Source organism: Protopterus annectens, chromosome 6.part0 (genome assembly GCF_019279795.1).
Source record: "Protopterus annectens isolate FY-2018-M chromosome 6.part0, PAN1.0, whole genome shotgun sequence".
NCBI lineage: Eukaryota > Metazoa > Chordata > Ceratodontiformes > Protopteridae > Protopterus > Protopterus annectens.
Genome location: NC_056737.1, coordinates 413,194,545 through 413,217,490, shown reverse-complemented (window position 1 = coordinate 413,217,490; position 22,946 = coordinate 413,194,545). Strand labels below are relative to the sequence as shown.

The 22,946-nt window shown below is 40.8% G+C and overlaps 1 protein-coding gene across 1 annotated transcript in view; it reads right to left on the bottom strand.

Moving 5' to 3' along the window:
* RYR3 (ryanodine receptor 3) overlaps positions 1-22,946 on the bottom strand; it is a 3,250,282-nt gene that overhangs the window by 1,073,484 nt on the left and 2,153,852 nt on the right. The gene's annotated exons all lie outside the window — the stretch shown is intronic.

The following is a 22,946-nucleotide window of genomic DNA, read 5'->3' as shown; positions in this document are numbered from 1 at the left end:
TGGTCTCCAGTCCCCTGTTTTCTTAGGCACTAAAAAGAATCTTGTGTAAATTCCAAACTCTTTCTGGTCTGGGGGAACCTCTTGGATGACACTTTTTTTCTAGCAGCTTTTTTTTATTTTTAGTGCTGCTGCTTTCCTCTGACTGGGTGCAACATTGGGAATTTTGTTTACTGTACAGGGAGGAGGAAGGAAAAAAAGAAGTTATGTCTTACCATAATGTTCCATCTGTGTTGTTGATCTTCATTCATTACTGATAGGACTTTGGTTCCATCCTCGGAACCGACACGGCCGTTTCCAAGCTCTCGCCAGCCAAAAACTCTCAGCTAAGACCTACCCATAATTCCCCTCTCATCGTCTCTTCAGATTGTGTTTGCCCGCCCCTATATTATAGAGATAGTAAGAGAAACAGTAGGAGGCTCTGTCTGAGCAAATACCTTAACCAGGAATTCCTAAAGTCCACCTAGATTCCAGGCAGGGGGGAAGGAGGGTGGCAAGTAATGAATGAATAAAGATCTACAACACAGATGGAGCATTATGGTAAGACATAACTTCTTTATCTGATGTTGTAAATCTTTATTCATTCCTTACTGATAGGACTGAGTCCCCAGCTACTTGAGTCCTGGGTGGCCTTAAGGAAGGATATTCCTGAGCACCATAAAACCAAAAGATGTTTGTCTCCTGGAGGCCAAATCCAATTTGTAATGAGTGATAAATGTATGAGGTCTTGCCTATGTGGCTGCTGTGCAGATATCATTCATAGAGGCTCTGGAATGAAAAGCCACAGAAGAACCCATCAATCTAGTAGAATGAGCCTTTATTCTGAAAGGTAAGGATAGTTTATTCTGATGGTAGATAAAGGTAATGATGTTTCTAAGCCAGGAGGATAGAGTCACTTTGGAGACAGGTTTGTCCAATCTGGGTCTCGCAAAGACCACAAACAATTGATCCATTTTCCTGAAAGATTTAGTCCTGTACAAATAAAAACAAAGCTGCCTATGAACATCAAGGGTGTGCAAAAGATACTCCCCTCTGTTTGAATGCTGAGGGAAGAAAATCTGCAGGTCAATAGATTGGTTAATGGAAAATCCAGAAATGATCCTGGGCAAGAAGGAAGGGTCAGTACGAAGGGACACTCTATCCCTGTGGAAGTTCAAGTAAGGTCTCTTGACACTCAAGGCCTGCAACTCAGATACTCTTCTCACTGAGGTAAGTGCTACTAAAAGTAGAGTCTTCCATGATAAAATTTTTATATCACATGAATCAGAAGGCTCAAAAGAAGGGCTTGTTAATAAGTACCAAAGTCAAGCCCCAGGGTTCTATGGGGGGCTTGACAGGAGGTTTAATGTGTAATACTCCTTTCAAAAAGGTTTTGCATAGACAGTGTGACATAACAGAAGAATTATCAAATCCAGTATGAAAATTTGCAATAGCTGCTAAATGCACAGTGATCGTTGATGCTGAGGCTCCTGCATGTAGAACAGTAGTCAGGTATTGTAGGATCTTTTGAATAGGCATAGAGAAATGGTCTATGTTCTGATCTTTGGCCCAAGTAGAGAACCTAGTCCATTTACTAGAATACATTTTTCTGGTGGAAGGTTTGTGTGAAGCCAGAAGAAGCTCACAAATGGAAGATGAGATATCAGGCAGCCTGGCTTTCATTGGAAAAGGAGGAACCAAGCTGTGAGCTTGAGGCTGTTGAGATTGGGGTGAATCAGTCCCTGAGGATGAGACAGCAGACCTTGAGACTGATCCAGGATCTACTGGCTGTGAATCAGATGAGGCCATAGGAAAAGAAACTAGACTTGACGGGGCCAATAAGGGGCAATGAGGATCACCTTTCATCCCAACGTTTCAGCTTTTTGGAGGAATTTCAGGATGGGGGGAAAGGCATACAGTAGACCCAGGGGCCAATCGTGCATTAGAGCATCCCTCTGTGATTCCCCCTAAGGAGGGATCAGGGCAAAGTAGCTTCTGCATTTGTTGTTTAAAGGGGAAGCAAACAGATCACAGCAAGGCCTGCCCCAATGGTGGAAGATCTGATCTGCTATTACAGGATTGAGGGACCACTCGTGATGCATCAGGATGTTCCTGCTCAGATTGTCCACAATAAGGTTGGAACTCCCGGGAATGTGCATTGCTATAAGAAAGTGGTTGGAAGCTATCGCCCAGTGCCAAATCCTCATGGCTTCCCGACACAGGGAGTAAGGCCTGGTTCTGCCTTGTTTGTTGATATACCAGATGACTGACATGTTGTCTGATTGAATTGCAATGGTCCCAGAAGGGAGAGATGTATGGAATGCTTGCAACGCTAAAGGAACTACCCTCAGTTCTAGGACATTTATGTGCAAATTGGCCTCCATGGGGGACCAGGTGCCTTGGACCATCTTTCCCTGGAAATGTCCCCCCCCCCAACAGGGAAGCGTCCGTGGTCACCGTGGCCCTGGGCTATGGGAGGCAGAATGGTCGACGCCAAAGATTCGATTCTGGCTTCATCCCCCATAGCATTTCTTTCTTACAAAGGTTTGTAAGGCATATCATGTGGTCGATGGGTGGGTTAAGATCGACCATTGTGAAGAAAGGAGCCACTGTAATATTCTCATGTGCAACCTCACCAGTGGTACTAGGGTAATGGCAGCTGCCATGGAGCCTAAGAGTTGCAGTACAAGGCATGCTGGTACAACTGTCTGTGGAAGGGCTTGGATCTGCTGTCTTATTTTTGAAAGCCTGTGAGGGGGGAGGGGAAGCTTGACAGGATGTTGTGTCGAAGACCGCTCCAATGAATTCCTGTGTTTTTGTTGGGAACATTTGAGATTTGTCCTTGTTGATCGTAATCCCCAAGCAGAGAGCGAGGCCTTGAGTATAAGAGAGGCTGTGGGTTAGAAGATTCCTGAGATTCCTGTTCGAGGCAGTAAGGAGCCAATTGTCTAGATATGGAAACACCTGGAATCCTTGTAGTCGAAGATGAGCTACTACAACTGCCATACATTTGGTGAACACTCGGGAGGCTGTCGAGAGACCGAATGGCAGTGCCTTGAACTGGTAGTGATCGGCTCTCAGCCAGAAGTGGAGAAATCTCCGGGAGCACTGATCCATCTTTATGTGGTAATACATATGTCCTAGAGATCTATAGAGCACATCCAGTTGTCCTTCCCTAGAAAGGGGAAAATGGACTGTACCATAACCATCCAGAATTTTTTAGGTTTGATGAATTTGTTCAATAGGCTGAGATCCAGGATTTGTCTCCAGTCCCCTGTCTCTTCTGGCACTAAAAAGAACCTCAAGTAAAACCCGGATCCTCTCTGGTCTGGTGGGACTAGTTGGATGACTCTTTTTCTTAGCAGCTTTTCTATTTCTAAGTCTGCTACCTCCCTCTGATTGGTTGGCACATCGGGGATTTGTTTGGCGGGTCTGGGAGTTAAATCAAATGGTATCTGGTAGCCTCTGGATATTATTCTCTGCACCCAAACATCAGTAGTAGTAAGTTGCCAAGCTAGTAGGTGCAGAGAAAAATGGCCCCGACTGCTTCCAGAGGAAAGCAATCGGGCCGCTTCTTAGGAGCACTGGTAGGGTTGGCCGGAGAAGGAGTCTCTAGCGCCCTGGTTATGCGGATCCCCTCTGCCCCGAAAGGGGCATCTTCCAGATGAGTTGCCCCCTCTGTCCTGGGGAGATTGCTCACCACAAGTGTCATGAAAAGATCCTTGGGATTTCTTGAACCACAATTTCCCTCCTCTCTGGTTCCTGCAGTAGGACAACTGGTGATTAAAAAATGTATGCCCACAGCAGACAAGGTCTTTCTGTCTTTCTCACTTCATGCTAGTGTGTCTCGTACTTTGGGACCAAAAAGTGCAGATTCGTCAACAGGTGCATTGACAAAGGAAAATTTAAAGGGGTCTGCGAAATCACACAAATGCATTCAAGCATGATGCCTCATGACAATGCCTGATGTGGCAGCTCAAGCTGCCCTCTCAGTGGTGTGAGATATCGAATGCATCGAGGAGTTTGAGATAGATTCAAGGGTAGCTAGCTGCGAGGCGACAGTGTCATGCAACTCATCAGGCAGTACCCCCCCAAAGAGGAAGACATTTCAGAAATTAGGTCTCTTTGGAGGTGAGAGAAGTGTGCCAGACAGTTCAGCGACCGAATGGCAAAGGTCGCTGAAGCATAGGTCTGCTTCCCTAGTCTGTCCATGACCCAAGACTCCCTGTTTGGAGGATGGACAGTGGAACTATCTTCTGCCAGTTCCCTCTTGGTGGCCGCCACCATGATCATGGAATCAACCATCAACTGCTTTGACCAGTTGGGCTGGTCTTCGGGGGTGGATAGAATTTTGTCCAGCCTCTTGGGGACAGGTTCTACATTGTCCAGGGCCTTCCAGGCATGTTGCACAATCAGCTTTATAAGCTCATCCACAGGTGCAGTCACCTAGGAAGTAGATGGCCAGGCATGGAAGGCCTTTAAGAACACTGATTCCTCAGAAGAAGGGTTAGAAAACTTCCAGTCTACCCGCTGCTTGAGGATTTCGAGAATGTCTCCAAATGAGACGTCATCTGGGGGAGAGCGTGGGGACCCTTCTCCCTCATTGCAATCGGTGTCATCAGTGATAGATTCCTCAGGGGAATCAGGTGTTTCCTCTTGCACCGTTTCGTCTGGGGCGGATCCCCAGTGGGATCTTCTGAGGAGGACTCCAGAGAAAGGGTTCCCTTCAAAGGGAGGTCTTGTGGCTCCCGTGCCCGGGACCCCAAAGTAGGGTGTTGGGAAAGCTGCATGCTAGAGGGAGGTTCTGGTGTTGATGCCATTGGTGCTGACTGCAAGCCTGTGGAGGCAAGGACCCTCTCCATCACCTGGAAAGAAGGTGGGGAGGAATGGGAGCCGGAACCGAGAAGGACAACTTCAGAACTGGGGTCACACCCTGCCCTGAGGAACCTGCCTCCAGGTGAGGAGCTCTGAGAGGACTGGAAGCTGTCGTAGCCATGGACATAGACAGCACCAGCAAAAAAATAGGTGTTGGGCTAGGTACCAAGGTGCAGACAGTCCAAACACTGCTCCAAGAGTGTACCAACTCCAATGGAGCTGATGCAGCAAAGGAGGTCAGTGCCAACATGGGAAACTCCGCAGTCAGAGCCGAGACAGTATGCACCGGGGTGGTCATCAGTACCGATATCTCTGGGTCCTGGGAAGAGGCTGGAGGAAGATAAACAGGTGAGTATGCTGTGAAGGGTTCTGAGCCAAAGGGAATGGAAGGTCTAGCTGGGGTGGGCATTCCCCCAGCTGCCAGAAGCTGGTCCAAAACTCGAACTACATCTTGTTCAGAAAGGCTCCTGGTGGATCTATAGAAGGCTGCTGAAGGAGAGTCAGGTCTTTCAAGAAAGGGGCTAAACTGTTGGCCTGAAAAAGGGTCATACATTGGAGAGTATCTGGTTGGAGATGTTTAACCTTAGGAACTGAGGTCATACTCTGTGGAGCCAAATAAGCTACCGACACCATGGCTGGGGATGGTGCCGAAATGGGTATGGTCATCAAAGCCGGTGCCAGAACCAAGGATGGTACCAATGCCGATGGTGCCGAAGCTGGAACCAAAATAGGATTCAACATCAGAGACGGCACTGAGGGGGAAGACACAGGGTCTGGTGCCGAAGAGGTCTGCGCTGAGGGCTCCGGAGTGGCTCAGCGCCGACTCGGTTCTGTAACTGTCAGGTATATAGGAACCGAATGACTCTGTTTTTCCTTGTGTTTCTTGGTTTTAGGAGGTGGTGAGACCTCCAACCCAGTGAGAGCCTCCGAAAAAGGCTTTTTGGCTAAACCTTTCAAAATTAACTTGTTTTTGCACTCTGCTAGAGTGCGATTGCTAAAACTAGAGCAGATGTCACAAGAAGCATTTATATGATCCACGCCCAAACAGTAAACGCAGAGACCATGACCGTCTGAGTTGGGCATCTTTCGCCCACACTTGTCGTACTGTTTAAACCCCAACTTAACTTTGTCTGACATAGTACTGACAACAAAGTGCTACCCAGAAGGAAACAACAAGGGAAAAGAAAAGGGAGTTTGTTTTTTTTTTTTTTGTTTTTTTTTTTTGTGAGAAGATAGAAAGGGAAAGGAGAGAATATCAACGATGGTATTTAGAAATACCAGAAGTGGTAAAAAGATGGCCTACCAAAGGCTGGAGACAGGGACAGTACCAATGATGACAAAAGGTTAACTTCCAAAGGTAGAGGGTAGGAATTAGAAGCAGGTTACAGGTGAGGGGAGAAAAAAGCAAAACTGACTAAAAAGGACAACGTTTTGAGAGAGAAACTACACAAAAAAACACAACATTTCCACTTAGCTTTGAGACAGAGGGGCTAAGCACGTCTGACGAGGAATGAGGCAAATGAGATCTGGAGAGACTATGAGAAGGGCATTATGGGTAGGTCTTAGCTGAGAGTTTTTGGCTGGCGTGAACTTGGAAACAGCTGTGTCAGTTCCGAGGATGGAACCGAAGTCCTATCAGTAAGAAATGAATAAAGATTTACAACATCAGATGGGGAATTATATAACCTCTGGAAATAGTCCTCTGCACCCATGAATCTTTTGAAATCGGTAGCCAGACTCACTGGTCCAGGGATAAACAACATCTGACTGCCTCCATAGGTGGACAATTAGGCCTCCTTTCAGGAAAACTGGTAAGATTTGTCAGAAAAGGTATATCTAGATCCTTGGTTCTTTGGGCCACCTCTGCCATGTGGACAGCATCTTCCATTAGAGTTCCCCCCCTGTCTGTGGGGGAACTATCTCCACATGGATCTTGGAAGGGACCCTGGGACTTTTTGAACCAGATTTTCTGACCACCCTGTTGATTCCTGGAAAAGGTCCTTTGAGGGATCGAAAAACACATGCCCACAGCAGACAGGGTTTTACCTTCAATAGTCTTTAACCTTGGGGCCAAACAGTGAACTTCAGTCAAAAGGAGCACCAAGAAAGGAAGACTTGAAGGGCTCCACAAAATCACACAGGTGCATCCAGGCAAGACTTCTAATGGAAATGCCTGAACCTGCTCCCCTTGAAGTACCTTCAACTGCATGTGAAATGAGACTCATGGATGAATTTGAAATATACTGTAGTGTAGCCAGCTGTGAAGCAATTGAACTTTCTGCCTCAGAAGTAATGGTTCCTGAGAGGGATTTAGTGAGTTCTTTAATCAAATCCCTTTGAAGTCTAATGAAGTATGCCAAATAATTCAGCAATCAAAGTGCAAAGGATGCTGAAGCATGCACACGGCTCCCAAATCTGTCCATCACCAAAAACTCCCTGTTAGGAGGATGAATAGAGGAACTTTGTCCTGCCAGTTCCTTCTTTGTGGCTGCTGCTATGACCACAGCATCCACAGGTAATCCCTTACTCCAAAACTCCCTATCCTTGTGGAGTGCCAGAATCCTGTTCAATCTTTTGGGGATTGGTTCAATGGAGTCAGGTTCCTTCCACGCCCACAGAGAGATCAAAAAAATAAAATTGTTGGCTGGCACAGTCACCCATTAAGTAGATGGACCAGACCTAAAGGCTTCCAGGAATACTGATTCCTCTTGGGAAGGCTTATCAGTAGACCAACCACCTCTTTGTTTTATGATCTCTAGGATGTCACCAAAGGAGACATCATCAGGTGGTGATCTTGGGGACCCGTCCCCCTCATCAAAATCAGTATCTTTCATGACAGACTCTTGAGGAGAGTCTGAGGGCCTCATTTACACTTTCTCTTCCTAGCGTCTTCTTCAGCAGGGTGTTATGGAGAAGTATCAGAAAAAATCAATATACCCTGAGGGGTATCCTAGAGACTTTGAGCTGGCTATCACTGTGAGGTAGGATGCTGAGGCTCTTGATATAAAGACAGATGGCTTTGAGAACTGAAAGCCGAGAAAGGTAGATGTGTTCTTTCTCTTGGAGCAGAGAAAGCTCTCTCCACTACCTCAAAGGCAGAATATTCCAGGGAGGAAGAAGCCAACGGCTCCAAGAAGATGTACTTCTGAATTGTCAATTGCTTCTGACCTGAAGGCAAACTGCTCGAAGCAGGGGTTGGATCCAAGCTGTCAGTGGCTGAGGCTCTGAAGGGCAGAGATGCATCTGACAATCTCGGGGTTGACTCCAACACCCCAGATCTGGAGATGACACTAAGGCTGCAAAAGTCATCCGACTCTGATGCCCTTGAAGCCGGTCCACTCAGAGATGATACTGGAGTAGAAGCTATGACAAACTTTTGATTCGATATGGACGGATCTGAGATTTTCAGTTCCAGCTGCTCCAAAACCAAAGGTTGTATTGGAGAAGGAAACAAAATTAGTTGAGTAGTACTTATGAAGGTCTCTGGACCTGATGGGGTAGAAGTTGGGAGAACCCCCATTTGCATTTGCATTGAGATAAATGTCTTTATCATTCTATCCATATCTGCTTCAGTCAAACAGTGAAACTTCTGGAGGACTGAGAAGATGATGCAATGGATGAAGTCCTGGAGTGGTGGCACCTCTCCAGGAACGGGGATGGGAGGAAGCGTCTTCAGATCCAACAATGCGGATTTGGCTTCAGAAGCTGTAGGATCTGAGTGTTTCACCTTCAGATTTGATGAAGTCAGATCCAATAGTTAGGTAGTTTTTGAAGTGGTTATTCACCAGTAGCTGAGCTCAGAGCAGAAGATCCAGAAGGGTATGAAGGACACTTCTTTGCCTCTTTTTTTCTGCTTTCTTGGGGATTTAAACCCCAGGTACTGCCGGAGAAGAAGTGAAAGGAAGCAAACATTTCAAAATAAGCTTATTTTCCTATTTATCAAGGCCTATGGATTAAAGGCCTTGCATACACAGGGAGGGTGGCCTAATGGTTAAGGTGTTTGCCTTACAAACACAAAGTGCAGGGTTTGAGTCTCACAAGGGATAATTGGCTAGGCTTAAAATGGCTCGCAAGGGCAGTTAGCTTAGTACTAATCTATGAACCTATGAACCTATATATCACATGGCAGTTTCAAATGAGCGGGGCCTAGACAAAAGACACAAGAATCATGATCATCTGACAATGGTATCTTGGGGGCCACAGGCCTTACATTTTTTTAAAATTTTAAAACACAATGATTTTTCAGTCATTCCAATAATATATATCCAAAATCCAAAAGCTATACTGTAAGAGAAAGGGTAAACTTTTTTTTTTCTTTTCTTTTTTTTTTTTTTTTTATTTTTTAAATAAATAATTAAATGATAAAGGGGGGAGTTACCAACAATGGTAACTGAGACTATCGCTAGGGTATGACAGGACAGAAAAGCAAGAAAATACCAACAATAGTAATAAAACTTAGACTAAAAAGTGTAGAAAGGGTAAGATAGGACTATTAAAGAATGAACATAAAAGAAAAAATATACTAAATCTGCTTTTTCTACTCACAAAAACAACAATGCTTGAGTGCTATTTGTGACCACATTGACACATGAAGGAGGCAAATGAGATCTGAGGTATGGTTGGGGACTAATGCATTATGAGTAGGAGAGGAGCTCAAGAGCTTTCAGTGTACCAAGAGCAGTAAAAAGCACCCAGGTCAGATCCAAACCCAGTTGTTGAGGAATGAATGAAAATGACAACATCAGATAGCATTTTACAGAGTAAGCTGGGATTTTATGAGTAAGGCAATGGAAGCATTTCCATTCCCTGACACAATAATCCCATTAACCAGGAGGATAAACGAGGGTTCAGAGGTAAAGATTACAGTGTGGTGTTTTTTCTTTCTGATATGTTCTGTTTGAACAGAGAAACCAGGCAAAGGTGTCCTCTTTCCACTTTGTTATTTGCATTATATTTAGAACCACTGGCAATGAAAATAAGGGACTCAGACAATCAAGGATGTAACTGATATGGTAATCAAGAAAATATTGTTTTATTTGCAGATGATATTATTTTGTACCTGGCAAAACCAGAAAAAGACATTTCAGCATTGTGAAACACTATGAGACAGTTTCAAGTCTTTTTTGCAATACAAAATTAATGAAGATAAAACAAAGGCAACAATTGTAACTTATTCACCCACACACAAATTGATTCAGCAATACCCATATTTATGGGGTCATGATAAAATGAACTACTTAGTATGGGTTAAAAAAGATTCTGTTATAGCAGCTAAGGATATGTAGGAAGAGACTAAACAAAAGATAATACAAAAACTGAGAAACTGGAAGCTCTGTTTTATGGATATGGATAAAAAGGTACAAGCAGTGAAAATGTTTTTTGTCCCTTTACTTTTATACAAAGGTCACATCAGCGGTGGTGCAGCGGTAGCATTGTTGCCTCACAGCAAGAGGTTCTCCCCTTTTCGATTCTCGGCTGGAGCGCGGGAAGTGACTTCTGTGTGGAGTCTGCATGTCCTCCCCGCGGTTGGGTGGGCATTTGAAAGACATGCGTAAATGGGTGTGCCTTTGTTGAAGGTTGAACGTCGAGCTGGCACCTCGGCGTTCGTCAAAATCTACTGCCAATCATTAGCGGACTAAAGTTCTGCTGTGGCGACCCCTAACCGGGAAAAGCCGAAAGACAACAACAACTTTTATACAAAGGTCAGACATAGTTTTATTAACCAGAGAAGTTGTGGACAGCAATTAATAAAGAGCTGGAAGATTTTATCTGGGATGGAAGAGGGCAACAATCAAGTGGGATAAGCTGACCCTTCCAATAGAACAAGGTGGTTTGAGATTATCTGATTTGAAGGGAAATTTCAGAGCTACACAGTTAAGGCTCCTATACATAGTACAAGCCAAAAGCTATAATTCAAAGTGGAAAGTGTGGTGATGATGAAACGGGAGTAGCTCAAGAAATAAGGAGAGACTGGAATTTTGGATGCAGATCCTTAAGGAGAATGACAATAGCAATCCAGAATATCATATTCATAAAGTAGCAGAAAGTATTCTAAGAGCTAAGCCAACACAGGAATGGAGAAAGGAGATTATTCCAATAGGGATGACCGCAGTTAGGGGTACAGAGAATAGGCAAAAGTGGGTTGGAATTTACTGGAGAAAACTGGCAAAGAGACCAAAATATTAGAAGCAAATAATTAGAGATGGAAATGTTATAGAACTGAAAGAGGTCAAGAATTCATTTGGACTGCAGGCTAGGGACTGCCTTTCCTAGCAAGGAATCATTTCAGAGTATAAGCAAAGAGAAAGAAATATGAGATCCTAAGTGAAAGATTATCACTGGTAGATTTTTTAGTTGAATATAGAACAGAAGCTGCTGCTAAAAAAGAGATAATTAGTAGGGCATATAGAATAACTGCATGATAATTATAGGAATCAATCAGAGGAGGTTAGAAATATTTGGGAAGAGAAATTGGATAAGAAATTCACAAAGAAACAGTGGGAGGATACATGTATTCCCCCAAATATGCAACACATTCTAGAATATTTAGGATTTTTGCTTGAAAATACTTGCATGGGTATTTTATACCCCATGCAGACTCCAAAGACTGTTTCCACAAGTAGATTGCAAATGTTGGAGTTGTCATGGGAAAGAAAAAGGTAAATGGAACATATTTTTTTTGGGGGGAGTATAATGAGTTGGCAGACTTTAAAAAATCCCTGCAGACTACTCTGTCAGAAATACTGGGTAAGCAAATTGGTGAAACTAAGAAAATTATTTTTGAGCAATGATATAGAATTTGAATTACCTACACAACACAGTAAGTCCTTACTGAGTATTATTCTGCTGGCTGCCAAAAAAAAAAAAAACAATTACTAATACAAATCAAAGTCTAAACCAACCATATTAGAAGTAGCGAATATGGTAACAGAGATATACTATAATGTAGTTTACTATCAAAATGTGGAACAGCACTTAAGCAAAACTAAGATAGTTGAATGCATCTTTTCCAGTTTCCATAATGCCATTCTGAAAATGTTCAAATGCACATTAGTGAATGGGTAGTGTACATTCGCTAATGTGCATTCAATGTTCTGATAACAGACTACATTACTGTGGGGATTGGGAAATTACCCTTTTCCTCACTGTAGTACAATGTCAGAGTTGGAATATATAATTTTTAAGGGTGGGGGGTGCAGGGGAGCTTGCAAAACTTGTGCTGCAGATGTACAATTCATACGGCAGCTTAAACACAATTTCCAGAGGGTCTGATGTCATCTCCTGACATTCTGAATTTGTTTGAATGTGGAAGTCGAGGTGATGATTTTTGACATACTGCAAAAGTGACATTGCCAAATTCAGAATGTCAATTCGATCAACTGAATAGATTTTTTTTTACTTTCAAATTTTTTATAGTAAACCCTATAATGTATATAAATGAAAACAAACCATATTGACACAATCCTAGCTGCAAACATTTTATATCACAACCTATACTGACACAGTTCTAGTTGCAAGCATTATACATCACTTATACTCTACCCAATCATTGTCAGTCAAACATTACATATCTCATTCAAATCCTGCCTTCTTTTAAACCTCATTCCTCCCTGTATGTATTGTTCCCACAATTCCCAATTTTTTTCCTATGTAGCTTACTCCTACCCTTTTCTAAATATCCCAATTCCAGTTGTTTTATCTCTATATTCACTACTACTAGTACAGTTGGTTTAGACTTTGATTTCCATTTTCTAGCAATTGCTATTTTGGCAGCCACCATAATTAGACTCAACTAGGCCTTACTATGTCTAGGCAATTCTGATTCTATATCATAGCTCATAAAAATCATTTCCTTGGTTACACCAATCAGCTCACCCAGTATCTCCGACAGAGTAGTCAGCGGGGAGCCCTTAAAGTCTGCCAAATTATTACACTCCCATAAAATAGATTCCCAGTTACCTGTTTCTTCCCCATCACACCTCTGACATTTGCTGTCTCCCTGAGGAAACATTCTCTGGAGTCAACTTGGGGTATAAAAATATCTATGTAAATGTTTCCAAGCAAAAATTCTAAATCTTCTATATTTGTTCCATATCTGGGAGACATACATATATCCTCCCATTGTTTCTTTGTGAATTGCTTATCCACTCTATCTTTCCAGTCCTTTCTAACCTCCTCTGATTAATGCTTATAAAGGAGTAATGATGTTTATGGGAAGACAGGAGTTGAATGAGCTGTGTAATTTTCAATTGACTATGACTGTATAGAAGATCATATGTGATGTATAATGTTTGCAACTGAAAATATGTCAGTATGGTTTGTTTTCATTGATATAAATGTGATTGCCTATGTCATACGTGATATTTCAATAAAGATTTGTTTTGTTTAAAAAAGTTATAGTTGAAAAATAATAATTTTGATTGTAAAAGATTATTAAATGTTGGTGAAATTATACATTATTTGAGAATATAAGAAGTTTGGGAAATGAAATAGTAACTGGAAACTATAAGTTGTTTTTTTCTCTTTACTTGTGAGTGGTAGCTGGGAAAGTAACCCCTTTTTTTCTAAGATAAACAAATAAGAATAAAATTGAGTTACTAGACTGAATGATACATTTTGGTATTCTTTCTTAAACATAATTTATGTGATGCAAATACTGATGGATATAAGTATTTAATATTAAAACCAGTAGGTTCTACTCCTTCTAGCAATTACTAGAAAATGTTTACATGGTGATATCTAAGTAAAGCATTTATTACATCTAAGTTTAGCAAAATTTATGAATTAAACAAGTCTTTTTGCTAGAGATGTCTTATATTTTGTAGATATGACAAAAACAGATAATATTGGAAATATTTTTATATTTTGTATGGTATGTGGACTGAAAGATGCATTACTTCAGAGTCATTGATATTAACTAATGCTCCCTTTCCTTCCTGTGTAAAATCAAAAGAACATTCATTATTTTGGACATTACATGTAATATTGAGAAAATAAGTGCATTAAACTGGAAAAAAGAAACAGCACCTAGTTTTAAAAATGTATCAACTTAGCCACTGTAGTATGCCATAAATTAATTACTACCAATTCATTAAGGTTACATGACAGAAAGAAAATCCATTAATGTTGGACAAAGTTGAAATAGTTACTTGAAAATTACAAAGTTAGCAAAATATGTCATTTATACACAATATTAAGGATGTCTTCTAAAAATGATAAGAACATTTGTTTTATTTTTAAGTTGTCATTGTAAATAGTTTTACATCAATGTTTTGATTGCTGTGTCAACTATTTATTGAAAATAAAATACTGTAAAAATACTACATACACTTTCAAAAAATGAAGTTTCCCCCTCCTGAAAGGAACATTTGTCCCAAATTAATGGCTGCACCCACAGGTATTATCTACTATAAAACTTTGGATACCTATGCCAAAGCACATGCTAGCACCTATAATCCCACTTACCATGATTTATATCTCTTCTTTTATCTCTGTTCCCCTTTTAGATGTGAAAAAGTGCTTGCATACTTTCAGTAAGCACTAACTTTCAGCCCTAAGAAACAGTGAATTGGCTACCCTTAAATAAATAAACTAAATTGTGCACTGTTGTATTAAATGCATTTAAAGTATATACATTGCAGGGCAATTACTTAAACAATTTCTCACAGTTTCAAATGTTATTTATTATTCATTGAACTGTTTGCTAACTATATTGTACATCATAAATTCTTATATATATATATATATATATATATATATATATATATATATATATATATATATATTTGTGTGTGTGTGTTTGTGTGGTTCCATGCCACTTGGTTGAAAGTTCAAAAGGTCAAAACCGCAAAATGTTGAGAATGGAATCTGCTCTTTCCCCACTATTGTGTGACCTTGGAGTTGGTATATATAATTAGCAGGGGATGTGGGTGGGTTGCCCCCTGCATAAAATGGGTTTCAACAATTTTTACTTTTGAGCAAATGGCATGGAAACATATAAATGTGCGTGTGTGTGTGTGTGTGTGTGTGTGTGTGTGTGTGTGTGTATGTGTGTGTATAGAAACAAAAGTACAGTTGTGAAGGCAATACCATAATGGTAGATATTCAAAGAGATCATTGTTGAAGCATTCTTCACAAATTGAACTTATTTGCTAGGATTCCCCAAAAGTCTAGCCAGTCCACAAACTTCAGGCGCCTTCCTTTCATGCCATACATTCATCCTTTAGCATGAGTAGATGTGTTAATATAAATGGGATGGCTGGAAATGACAAAACTCAGAGCTTTCATGTCCCAAAGAATACAGCCTGAAACATAAAGCTCAAGTCAAGAGACACACAGTGGACAATAATGTGGGAAAGAAGAAATACAAATGAACGATACTCCATCCTATCTAGAGAAAGAGACAGCACAATTAGTATGGATGAAGGGTATACATACTACAACACTGATCTGTTTGAGCAGCTACTATTACAGTAAGGTATCTACACACAGCAGATCCTGTTGCAGTATTCTTCACTAATGCGATGATTACCAAAACTTCAAGAAATATAGCAACAGAGAACTGAAGCTGAATGTAGAATATCCTGTAGGATAGTATTGGCTAAACAGTTATGGTTCTGGAGAAAATATCCAGTTTATAATGCTTAATGAATATGTAGATGGAGGACCAAGTAGCTGCTTCTTAGATGGCTTTAGTGACCACACCTTTCAAAAATGCTCCTAATATACCATCTGCTTTGGTAGTATGGGCCTTTACATTTTCTAGAAGATCCCTACCATGAAATGAGTGACAGAACTGAATAGAAAGAGGTAGCTGTTTGGAAAGAGTTTATTTAGAAGCTGGCTTTCCTCTTTTATATTTATCATGAGAGGCAAACATTGTTTTCAAGCTTTTCATTCTGTCTACTTAAAATCTAAGTTCTCTGTGTATGTCTTAAACGGTGAAGAATTCTTTATCCCTTATTTTGTGGATTAGAGTAGAAAGTAGGGAGCTGAAAATTTGAATTAACTGTAAATTCAGTTACCACCTTTGGCATGAAGGAAGGGTTGGTTATCTGATTTACCCTGTCCTTATGAAAAGCCAGGAATTTTTGAATAAATATAAACATCTGCAATTCAGAAACTCTTGAAGCAGAATTAACACTACCAACAAAACAGCTTTCCAGGTTAAGAATGTAAGAGAAGTGCTGGCCATTGGTTCAAGTGGAGCTTGAGTTAACTTTTCTAACAGAAACTTTAGATCGTTAGAGGAGCCAACCTTTTCTTTGGTGGCATAATGTGAAATGCTCCCTTAAGGAATTGTCTGACCTAAAATAAATAAGATAAATGAGGATCCACTAACCAACAGACAGAAATGGCCGATGTATCTTTACGGAAGTGTATGCTAAGTCAGAGTTAAGGAATTCACATGGGTAATGAAGAACCAGGGATGTCCCTGCTAGAGATGGGTCCTGTCCACTGTGTTGGTACCAAGAAGAATATATTTAATAGATTCATAGATCATTACTTGGTTAACGACATGGGGGTCCTTTCAAAGCCTAGCCAAGTTTTCTGGAAGAATAATGATGTCCTGTATCTGAATAGGACATCGAGAGCCAGGCATTTGTAAGTTACCTCTATCCATTAGAGACACGGGTGCCAGGCCCAGTGTAAACTTCCTATTCCCTATCCACTAGTCTAGGTTGACTTAAGCTGGGTTACAAACAAACTCAGCTTCACATGGATGGGAAGCCTTCCACAGAAGGGGCAGTCAATGGTACACATATCTGTCTCTTCTGCATGTTCCATTTAAGTCACAGACAAAATGCAGGTTCGTAGTCCTTGCATTACTGGTACTCTTTGACTTATGAATATGTGAAAGATTCATAAGTGTGGGGTTTGTGGATGCCTTGTAAGCCAGGCATAGATCATCCCTTGGCAATCTATACAAGACTGAGTAGAGGTAAAAGGCTTTAAGGCACTCTGCATAAGGCAGGTTTGTTATGATTTGTATTCTTTTTGTAAGGAGCATCTGAGGTTGCTCTAGTTAATGCATATGCCTGGTCAGGTACATACCAAAGGGAGCAATTATTCTATGATTGGTCCAATAAGAGTTGAGTTCAATGGGATAATGATCTCTTTTGACCTAGATGCCATGCCCTTACTTATAGGTTTTGCAACATAAAAGGATTTCCTTATCACTGTGGCCAGGGTTGGCCTTAGGTCAAGTGGTGCCCTAGGCAAAAGGGCTTCACAGCACCCCCCACACCACCTGGTGCCCCCATCTTGGTCTAGTTACACCATTCAGTTTACTGGAAAAGCACCCCTGCTTGAGTGGCACCCTAAGTGGCTGCCTAGTTGGCCTTTGTCTAAGGCTGGCTATGACTGTGGCCACATGTTGGTCGAAAATAAGGTTACAGTCTATGTGTGTACCCAGATTCTTGACCACTGGGCCGGCTGTTAGTGGTGTATTATCTACATGGGAATTAGGCTGGATGGTTGACTTCCCAAAGGGTACAATTATGCATTTCTTAGCACTGAGTTTAAGACAATGGCTTTGTCACCATTTATTAGTCAGAGATAGAACTTCTTGAAGAATACTAGTGTCTGCAGGGGAGTCAATTATAACCCCAAGCTTCCAATCATCTGCAAACCTGATCAGCCATAAACCTTCACCATTTGCTTCCATTTCAGAGAAATAGATGCCAAAAAGGAGCGGCCCCAGTAAGAAGCTCTGGGGGACTCCACTAGTGACTGGCATCTTGGTGGAGGCAACTTCACCTATTTTGACTTTCTGGGTCCTATAAGTGAGCCAATTTGCTATCCATTGGTGATATAAGGGTTTACGCCTAAATTAGTGAACTTGTCTGTAATGCCTGAGTAGGGTATTGCATCAAAAGCCTTGGCCAGGTCGAGGTCAGCTGTGTGCACAGTCCTACCTTCATCCAATGCTTTGGTGACCCTCTAAAAAAGTCCATCAGATTTAATAGGCATGACCTTCCTTTAACATAGCTGAACTGTGATGGGTCCAGTGTTTGCAGGATACATATGGCCTCATTATCATGTCCATGATGATTATTTTCATGGCCTTACATATGAGGCTGGTAAAACGTTTGGGTCTGTAGTTACACAGATCAGTGGTTGGACCTCCTTTGTTCAGGGGAACAACTGTAACCATCTTTCATTCCTTGGGCACAAAACCTGACTGAAGGCTCCAGTTGAAAAGTGATTCATGTGGACCAGAGAGGTCATGTTATTTTTCATTTAGATAAAGAAGACTACCTATTAGCAGGTTTTCTTGCCTCCTTAAATACTTGTAGCAAGTCCTGTGAAAAAAGGTACCAAAAAGGAATAAAAATAAGCTATCATCCAAATTGTCTGACCTAGGGTTTGAAGATCTGAATGTATCTGTAATCTCTTGCTCTATGTAAGTAAGTTCACCTTTTGAGGAAGTGTTTAGTGATTGCCCTTTACCAGTTGCATGAAGGGAGAACCATTGTTGTTTGGACCTGAAGGAGTGTCACCAACAGGTCCTTCCTTACCTTAAGAAGAACTTTGGAAATGAGATGAAAGGGGGAGGGGGCATACAGAAACGTCACAGACCAGAGCACCAAAAAGGAATCTACCTTCCAGGGCTCTTTTGCAAGGTGTCCTAGAGCAGAACTGTTTCAGTTGTCTGTTTAGTTTGGAGACAAACAGATCTATCTGAGGTATTCCCCACTGGTGGACTATTTGTAGGAAAACCTCATGATGTAACATCCACTTGTGAAAGTCTGTCTTCGATCTGTTCCAAGATTCTGCCAATGTATACAGCTCAGAAAGAATGTATATTGCAAGCAGAAAAAGGTTGTGAAGAATAGCCAAGTCCCAGGTTATCATGGCCAGTCTGCATAAGGGTAAGTCCTCTCCCGTTGTTTGTTTATGCACCACATCACTGATGTATTGTCTGAGATCATCTGTAATGTGCCTGCGGTTCAATATTGGTTTAAGTCTTTGGTGGTATTGCTAAGAACCATCACCTCTTTGAGACTGACATTGTGTTGTGGTTCCCAAGTTCTCTGTACTTTGATACTTTTGGAAAAGACTCCCCAAGAGAAGTCTGAGACATCTATGGCTACACTCTGACAAGAGAGCAGAGGGGAGATGGTGACTCCCACATTTGACAGAACTTGATTTGCTCAATAAAGCAGTTCTTTGTACAGTGGATCACTGGAATTGTCTTATAGATGGAAAGGAGGTGTTGGGCCCATATTGATCTTAGGTACCACTGTATCTTCCTCATGTGCTGTCTGGCATTAGGAATTGTCAGAATGGATAAGGGTATAAACTAAGAGTCATTAGAAATTCCCTTGCTATAGCCATTTGCTGTTTGAAATGATTTAAGAAAAATAAATGATAGGGCTGGTCCTTTTCTAGTGGAAAGAAAGCAGTCATTAAGAAAGTGTCTAGGAGAAACTCACCCCCCCCCCACCCCCCCCAAAAAAAAAACACAGTGTTAGCTGGAAACATGGATGCCTTTTTTAGTTTCAATGTAAATCCTAAATAATGAAGATTCTTTGTAAAGTCTAGGGCAGTGATAGGTTCATGACTAGAAAAAGCTGAAATCAAACAACCATCTTGGTAAGGAAAAATGTCCATGCCTTGAAGCCTGCAGTAAGCAACTAATGGGTTGAGGCATTTGGAGAAAACGTTTGGTGTGGTAGAAAGACCAAAAGACAAAGAAGTACTGAAATTCCAAGGCATGTCATTTCAAAAAAGGCCTGTGATCGTCATGAATGGGGGTGTGAAGATAATCATCTTTTCAGTCTAGGGAGACTGAAACAGCTTGTATAGAGGGAGAGCAATGTAGCTGATTAGTCTGGAAAGATGTAGAATGAGTCTCCAGACATCCTGTTTCCCAGAAAATAGAATAAGACTCAAAATTATTTTCTCCATTGATTTAAAGGAACTGATTCACTAATACATTGAACAAGCAAGTATGAAATGATTGCAGGAATCAGGTGATGCTGACATTTGGGAATTTGTGGAATTCCTGATAGTACAGTGAAGGATGCTCACTAAAGTTTGTAAACATTTTTATGATATCTATTACCCCAGAGTGTGAGACAAGCATGTCTCATATTGGAAGGGAAACAAAACCTTTCCCTGCAATCTTTTGACATAGGCTGGGGTGGAGATGACAAAGGAAGCTTTGATAGTCTGCATATGCATAGGTTTTATGTTATACACTAGCTCTAATAAGTGTCTCATTTCCATCCTACCATTTACGTATATTCCATCGCCTCCACTTCCACCCTTATATATGGTTCCTTTAAAATGCACTAACACTTCTGCTTACATACACAGCAAACTCTCTCCTCCATTTACCTGAGCTAACACTTCTGCTTATGCCCCATTAGGCTTAATCCCTTTTATTACATACTTAGTACCAGCATGTAACCTTACATTTCTTCTTAGTACCGTTACTTCACCAGCTGTGTACTCTAATCCATTCTTACTCTTTGTGCCTTCTAACCTTACAAGATTTTAAAATTTATGTTTATTTAGAAAGTATGTAAAACCAACTAACTCTTATTAAAAGTATTACCATTGTCTGGTCTAACTTTTAGCCCACAATCCAGAGGAAATGCATTTAATATTAAACTGACCCTTTCAAGATTTTGTTGAGTGGATTTGGATGGCTTAGTATAAATGGTCCAGGACTGGGAGGATAATGCCTTTGAAATTTTTGAAATGGAGAAAGGAAGAGTTATTCAATAACCTGCACTAGTTTCACTCTTTAATCAAGCTTTTTAAACAGTTCTTTAGAAGAGTTTCCAAACAAAAGGTCTTTATCTATGGGTGCATTTCAACATTGTGCATTAACACCTTCAGGAAAAGACAGTAGTTTTAACCATGCATGCCTCATCATAACAGCATGAGTGACAACTGCTCTAGACACAGTATCAACAGCATCACAACCACATATAATGGTGTGTTTAGCTATCTGAGAGGCAGAATTATGCATGTTTAGGAGGTTAGATTTAAGATTAGAATCAGAACTGCCATCAATAGTTTGTCCCATATTGTCTATAATGGCCAAGCAGGTACTTTATCATATGAGTTTGACAGCTGCTTGATCTGAAATATAATGTGGTTGAGGCATACACTTTTTTCCCCATATCTGTCTAGAGCTCTGCTATCTTTGTCATTCATATGGATATTAGAAAAGGAAAAAGTCCTAGTTCCTTTGTCAGCATAAACTGAAATGGCAGCTGTAACAGCTATGGGATTTTATAAAGATGTTTGTGAGAGTCAGGAACTCTGTAAAATTCTATCTGGCTTTTCAGGGCTGGAGGTTGTGAGTCAGGAGAAATGAAAGCAACCACAAAGGCATATTCTAATGCCACAAGCAATGGAGTGATGAAAATGGATTTAAAGGAGATAATATTCAGCAGCTCAAAATCTCTGTTCTTGAAGTCAGAACCTCTCCACCCTCCCATTTAAAGTAGTCTTTCATTTTGGAAATAGTGCCCTCAAAGGAAATCTCCTCATTAGGAGAATCAGTAGATAATGTATCATCTGCATCTTTTTCAAAACATGGGGGGGGGGGGGTAGATACATTCAAGTCCCACTTGGTCTGAGAAAGAAAGGTCTTCTTCCTCAAAGGAACCTGTTTTCCTTTTCAAAGAAGTTGAAGCTGAAGGAGAAGATTGACTAATTTGGAAGGTCTGGAGGGCTAAGTATAGACCCTGAACAAAACTGAAGTGGTTGTCTTTATTTGTTTTCTGACGGGAAAGTGGAGTAGAGGGTAGAGAAACATATTTTCTTTTCTGGGTACATCTGTGGTGGAACGACCAGGTGTATGGTCTTAGGGATAGAAGAGATAGGTCTGACCTCTATAAGCAAGTCCTGGGCAGCCTCATAAACTAGAAGCCAATGAATCTCTCCTTAATCCTCAGTAAAATTAGCCTAGGTTCTCCCTTCTTTGCACTTCAGCTGTACAGTCGGTCTTCACAGAGTGCTAGAATCCATAGCTATAATGGCCTCCAGAGAGGCAATGTTAGAAGGCCCAGGAGAAAAAGATGGATTGTCAGGGGTGACAAATGTGCCTAAGCAGATAAGTGAATACCTGGTTACTATCAAGCACAGCTCTATAAGATTTCTTCTTCTTTTTTAGGCTGAGGAATGTAGGTGGATGAAGCAGATGATAGCATGGCAGCATGAGCTTATTGTTTTCAATGTAAGCCCTAAAGGTATAATCTGCTTCAGACAGTTTTAGGAGCACATGGCTGACAAATTTGACAAAGCTTTACATCATGTTTAGTCCCTAAGCAGAACAAACAATTCAAGTATGAGACTTTATAAGGAAGTTGATGCCCACAGTTTCCTTTTTTTACTGACAGACATAAGAAATAGTTCTCACAAAAAAATGGAGAAAAGAGACAGTATCTGTCTGAGTCTCTGTGCAGAAGATGACTGTAAGTTGTGACTAGATAAAACAATTACAGAAATCTGCATACAAGGATTAGTTCCAAGAACATTCTGAAATGTTTTGTGTTCCATACATCCTCTTCATACAAGCATGTCCACTCATGCTAAAGGGAGAACTTATAGCATCCAGTGTAGGAAGTCTGAGCTTTGTAGATTGTCTAAGTATACAGGTGTTCTCGCAGATAAGCTCCATTTGTGAAGAAGAATGCAGCAGTGATCTTATGAACAACATATACAAAGAATTAAATCTATAAACAAAACATTATTATAAAATAAATCACATTAAAATACAGAAAAAAGATTTCATATAAAATGTAAAAAAAAAGAATTAAACACACTTTAGCTCAATTAATATACCTTTAAGAATGGAACAGTAGAAACATGATGATAAAATAAAATAATAGGCAGGAAAATTATGTGGAACAGTACACACCAACCTATTAGGCAAGATACTGTAGAACTGCAGTTTAAAAAGTAAAGGAATCATTTCTATTCTTCAAAATATGACAGTGATCCCAGCAAGCTAGCAAAAGAGGTAGGGGTAGTTGGAGGGGTAATATGTAAGAAAACAGATGTACAGCATGGCACTTGTTGAAAGAAGAAAACAAATGCTAGCTTTGCATCTCCACGGAGGTGATGTGAGC